This window comes from Ursus americanus, chromosome 12 (genome assembly GCF_024610735.1).
Source record: "Ursus americanus isolate L20-20 chromosome 12, mUrsAme1.1.p, whole genome shotgun sequence".
NCBI classification, from domain to species: domain Eukaryota; kingdom Metazoa; phylum Chordata; class Mammalia; order Carnivora; family Ursidae; genus Ursus; species Ursus americanus.
The window spans coordinates 68,065,728-68,071,791 of record NC_142138.1 but is presented as its reverse complement, the minus strand read 5'-3'; the positions used below and the strand labels follow the sequence as shown (position 1 = coordinate 68,071,791).

Genomic DNA, 6,064 nt, shown 5'->3' with positions numbered 1-6,064 from the left:
TAAATCATCAGCACAGCCTGTCCTCCACTTCCCCTGAGCCAGCCTTCCTGGGTCACCCATGAGTGTCCCCAGGTCTGGCCTAAGTAGGTGGGTGATGACAGCAAAGCCACCAGAGAGGCAGAGGCTGGGGGAAAGTCCCTGAAATGAATGACTGTGGACCTTCCGTCTCAGACGCTCCACCTGGTCCAGCTCTGTGCATGTTTTGAAGGAGCTCTCTGTGTGGGATGGTCAGATGAAGGACCCCGTGGTCCCTAAAAGTCCTTTGGCTACCTGCCAGACAAGCTGTTTCTCGTGGTGGCCGAAACTGTTTTATTTTATAAGGAAAGATCAAGTCCCTATGAGCTACCGTTTGAGAACTTGAAACTCACACTCACGTACACATGACTATCTGCAGACTCTTTGCTGACTTCAGGAGAGGGAGCAGGAGAAAGGAACGAGATGGCACATCAGAGAAATGTTCCACCTACTTTCTGAGTTTGCCCATTGCCTACCCTGGCTTTTCACACTTGTCCCCTTTGTTGTCAAAGGAGGTACTGATTGTTCAGCAGCCTGAATTATAGGGAAGCGGGTGGAAAGTGCAGGGAAGTGGGTAGTAGCTATGTTTAGATTTGAAACACTGGTAAGTTTGGGAACTCCGTGGACTGCTAGAGCCTCGTGGTGGCTCATTCCCTCTGGATCTGGGGAGGTGGGAGCTGGGCCCTGCTTCTGCAGCTGGAGAAGCAGAGCACTGAGAAGAGGCACAGCCATCTCAATCTGGAGGAAAGGCCGCTTTGCTTGGCTGAAAGTGGGCACTGCGTCTTCACAGAGTGCCAGACTCACACTTCACATAAGAGAACAGGAAATATGGTTCGTGCAGCTGGGAGGGGAGAGAGAACTCACTGTGTACCAAGGCTGTGAACTCACTCATGGCCTTCTTTCACCCCATTTTCCTCTCCTGTAAGTGACCAGGACTGACTCCTGGGAGCACTGGGGAGCAGGTGAAGCATGCCTTTGGGCAAACCCCCTTCCCTTCTGCTGGCTCACCTCTGCTGATAGGCTCCACTTTTGTGTTCTCTTCGTCCCAGAAAATCTTCCAAGATCTAGATCGTTAATGAAATTTCAATGGAGGAATGGTAGGTACTTTGATAGGAGGTGAGGTGAGGGAAAGAGTTCTTCTCTTACAAGGCCAGATCTAAAGTGGCAAAAACGTGGTCTCTGTTTTAGCAGCCCCAACAGCAGTGAGTTGGAATGGATCCTAATAAAGGAAAAAGGGAATGGAGTCTGTAGTCAGATGATTTTGCTTTGAAACGATCCTTGCCTCCCTCCCTCCCTCCTTCTTTCCTTTCTTCCTCCCTTTCAGAGAGGAAGGACAGGGAAGTAGCCAAGAATCGGAAGCTCCTTGAAGCTCAGAGGAATGCTACAAGCTTCCCAAGCCAGACTGCCTGCCCAGAGGTTGCCCGCTGACTTGAGTGGTCAAGGACTCATTCTGTTAAACCCACAAGTTGTGTTTAATAACCAGGCATGATCCAAGCTGTACAGAGCGGGCTGACCGTGCTCCCCAGGTGCTGTCTGTCAGCTTGTGACCTGCCCTGCCACACTACATTACTTACACAGGGAAATGGACAAAATGAGTGCAAAGAAGGGGAGATCATGAGTGTGAGCTGCTTTTGAAAAAGCTTCCTCAGGAGGAGAGAGATGAGTTGGCTGGAGGGCACGTGAAGTAAAGAATGGATTTCATTTTTTTAGACCGAGAGAGGTTTAGGTATGTTTACATACTTGAGGAGAGATCTCACTTCATTCCTAAATTTTGATTCTCTCCCCTGGGGAGAAAAAAGAAGAGGTTTCTCTGAAGATTAAAATTAAATGAAAATCAAATGCACGGTGGTGGCATTTATACCGCAAAGCCCTTTACACATGCTAATTATTATAACTATCATCATCTAGCGTCTGTACAGATGAGTAAGCCCTGGTCACAGCTGTTCTGTCTCGGGCTTTTCTACCCTATGTGACGCGCTGTGAGGAGGAGGTGGGCTCTTGAGTACGCAAGGCCACGACCTGACAGGGACAGGCTAATAGTGGTGTGACCTGTATCTCACCATGCTTTGAACTTTGGGGAGACAGTGTGTGCCTCCACGAGTGTGTGCATCTTACTAGATACAACAAGTTTCTTATTTTAAAATCCTCATTTAAAAAAATGGACACATTTCAGATCCAACATCTCTCTAAAAAGCTTTGATTTAGGGAAAACATTTTTAGAAATTAAAAATACCCTTCTTGAGAGGCAAGAGATATACAAATAGGATTATAAATGTGGATTTCTGCTTAGACAAAGAAGCAGTTTCCTAAAAGTTACCTCATGTTAATTCACACCTTTGTTAAGAAGGGTCAACACTTTATCTTTTCTGGCTATTTGCAGAATCGCATTATAATTGTGCTTTGATACAAATTTGGCAACAGCAGCATGATTCCTTTCCTAATTATCTACAGTGCTCGCATACTTTCACGGAGTAATTTCCATCAGCTCTACACAGCATGATACACATAGCAATCAGTGAAGTTTTTATTCTTTTAATTATTTGCTTTGCAGTTTTGCTCTGAACCATCCCACCTCCATTCCTATAGCGTAAAGATACCCTGCAAATTCCATTCCCACATTTCCTCTCCCTTTTCCGCCCGGCTTTCCAACCTTAGGATGATTTATGTCTTCATTTCTGGGTGTATCTCTTTGCCTATTCCTTATCATCCCTCCCCTGTCCCTTATGCTGTCCTCCTCTTCCCCTGGCCCCTCTCTGTCTCCAGCTTTTATTACTAGCGACCCTGTAGGCCAGTCCCATTCCATGTTCCTTCATGCATTACACGAACTAATTTTTTGAGGGCACTGAACAGAACAATGTGGTGTCATTTTCCCAGAACAAGCAGCCACTTCTTAGAAATAGCTGTACTGAGATAAAATGTATATTCTCTAAAGCTCACCCCTTTAAAGTACACCATTCAATGATTTTAGTATATAGTGTTTTGCAACCATCACCTTAATGTTAGAACATTTGCATTATCCCAAAAAGAAACCTGTACCAGTTAGCACTCACACACCGTTTCCACTCCCCCACCCCTCTTTTGCTCTCCCTAATCCTAGGCAACCACTAGTCTACTTTCTGTTTCTATGGATTTACCTGCACTAAACATTTTATATAGATGAGCTCACACGATAGGTAGTCTTTTGTGCCCGGCATCATTCACCTAGCAAAATGTTTCTGAAGCTCCACCATATTGTAGCCTGTTTCTGTACTTCGTGGCTTTTTATTACCAAAGAGTATTGCACTGTATGGCTGTATCACATTTCGTTTATCCATTTGTTGGCTGCGGTACATTTGGGTAATTTCCTTTTTTTTATTATGCGAATAAAGCTGCTATGAACATTCACGTACAAGTTTTCATGTGGGCATATGTTTTCATTCTCTTCGGTAGATAGCCAGGATTGGAATTGCTAGGTCATATGGTAACTCTATTTTTAGCATTGAGAGGGACTGCCAAACCATTTTCCAAAGTGGCTACACCATTTTACTTTCCCACCACCAGTGTATGAGATTTCAATTTCTCCACATCCTCACCAAAAATTGTTATTGTCTGCCTTTTTTATTTAGCCATTCTAGTGGGTGAAATTGCATTTCCCTAATGACTTTCTGTGTTATTAGTCATTTGTATGTTTTCTTTGGAAAAGAGTCTCTTGTAACTGCCCATTTTTAAGTTGAATTGTCTTTTTATTATTGAATTGTAAGAGTTTTAAATATTCTAGATACAAGTCCCTTATCAGATTTATGATTTGCAAATATTTTCTCTCATTCTCTGGGCTGTCCTTTCAGCTTTTCTCAAGGCATTCTCTGAACACAATAGCTTTTAATTTTGATGAAGTTCAACACATCAATCTTTTGTATTGGTGTTCTCTCTGAGAAACCATTGCCCAATCCAAGACCACAAAGATTTACTCTGAAGGTTTCTTTTAAAAGTCTGATAGTTTTGGGGCACCTGGGTGGCTCAGTCGGCTAAGCGTCTGCCTTGGGCTCAGGTCATGATCCCAGAGTCAGTGGGGAGTCTGCTTCTCCCTCTCCCTTTACGCCTCTCCCCTGTTCATGTGCTCGCGCTCTCTGTCAAAATAAATAAATAAATAAATAAATAAATAAATAAATAAATAAATAAATAAATAATTTATTAAAAAAATAAAAGTCTTACAGTTTTAGCCCCTACATTTAGGTCTGTGATTCATTTTGAGTTAATTTTTGTGTATGATATTTACTAGAGGTCCAGCTTAGTTTGTTTGCATGTGTTTACTCAGTTGTTCCAGCACCATTTGTTGAAAAGGTTATTCTTTTCCTATTGAATTTTCTTGGCCTCGTTGTCAAAAATCAACAGACTATAATTGTTAGGGTTTACTTGTGGATTCTTAAATCATTTCATCGATCCCAATGTTTATCTTTATGCCAGTATCACACCGTCTTGATTACTGTAGTCTTTTAGCATGAGTCTACCAACTTTGTTCATTTCCAAGATCGTCTGGCTATTCTGAGTTTCTTGCATTTCTGTATGAAATTTAGGACCAGCAGAAATTGACAAACTGGTCTTGCAGTCCATAAGAATGCATCTGCCCCTAATACATAATGAAAACATTTTCTTCCATACTTAGAATGAAATTGGATAAGGAAGACTGAGCAAGTCTGCTCTGGAATGGTGGAAAGCAAGGGCATCCTTTGACAGGGGAACCAAACGGATGGGGGAGGGGAATAAACCGAGTCAAAAAGTTTGTGAACTTCCCACCCTGGTGAGAGGAATGTTTGTTCAGGGAGGCAGTTTGATCTAGCACCAGGGGACATTGTGAAAGATAATTGAAATTGTTAAGTCCATTGATCTCCCCAGAAGGAAAAAAAGGGGGGGTCTCCAAGTCAGCAGTATTGTTAGTTTGTTGATTCTTACAGAAGATTCCATCTAACTGAGGGAAGCAGCTGGCCCTTTCTCAGGGCTGTAAGACCCTGAGGAAAAATGAAGAAAAAAAAATGAAGAAGAAATCCCTCCATGTCTTTGCTCACCTCTGTCCGTAGCCAGCACTAAACTTTGTCTATCTTTGTTACCCTTCCCTTTTATAAGTTCCTCAAAAGGAGAAGGAGGAGAGGGTGAAAAAGAAGAAAACCCTAGTGGGAGAGAGGGTGAGAGATGCTGGCGATAGGAGAGGAATTCCGGAGCATCTTAAATGAAGGATCTTTCAGGCCCTGCTGGAGGAGCCTACTAAGGAGGAGACAGTATGGAACAAGAGGCATAACGATGGTCCCCTTCTCTGACTCAGTGATCCAGCTCCAGGAGTTCATCCTAAGGAAAGAAGACATGCAAAGAGTGTGAGTGGCAATGTGAATAGAAAGATGATCTGTGATAATGCCCGCTGGGACACCTAGATCCCACAATAGATGCTCTGCAACACCCGGGCATGTGAGACAGGAGGTGATCACCCTGGTCCCACTGTCAACATACACCCTGAGTTGCCTCGCTCCTCACTGCACCCTCCACTTCCCCAGGTCCCGGTCACACCTTCTGTCACCCGAATTATTGCAACAGCCCCTCAACGTGTCTTTCTGCTTCCACCCCGCTCCCCATCCCCTGGTCTACTCTCAATGCCGTAGTCAAGGGGATCGTTTTGAAAATGAAAACGTGTTGATCCTCTACTCAAAAGCTTCCATGGCCGCCTTCTCATTCAGCAGAAAAGCTGGTGTTTTTCTTGGTCCCATGCCCTGGCTCATCTGGCCCCCCTTACTCTCTGACTCCATCTGATACTCTTTCCTCTTGCACACTCCACTCCGGCCCTAAGGGTTCCTAACTGTTTTTGAACACACCAGGCCTTCTCCTGCCTCAGTGACTTTGAACTTGCCCTTCCCTCTTCTCCCAGATACCCATTTGGCTTGTTCCCTCAGCACCTTCAGATCTGCTCAGATGTCACGGAGGAGACTTTCCTTCTCTGACCATCCCATTTAGAATTGCTATCCTTCCCCACCCCCGGGCTCACAATGTTTCCTATTCCCCAGCCTTGTTTTGTTCTCCCCCCGCT

At 44.2% G+C, this 6,064-nt stretch overlaps 1 protein-coding gene across 2 annotated transcripts in view; it reads right to left on the bottom strand.

Moving 5' to 3' along the window:
• Window positions 1-977: 977 nt before the first annotated feature.
• The window catches only part of LOC123802716 (uncharacterized), a 389,246-nt gene continuing 384,159 nt past the window's right edge, over window positions 978-6,064 (bottom strand). For both annotated transcript variants that reach the window (XR_015726421.1, XR_015726420.1), the window contains 2 exons: window positions 3,963-5,334; window positions 978-1,234 (listed from right to left, as the gene is read on the bottom strand). The gene's annotated coding sequence lies outside the window, so the exon portion shown is untranslated. The remainder of the gene's footprint in view (window positions 1,235-3,962; window positions 5,335-6,064) is intronic.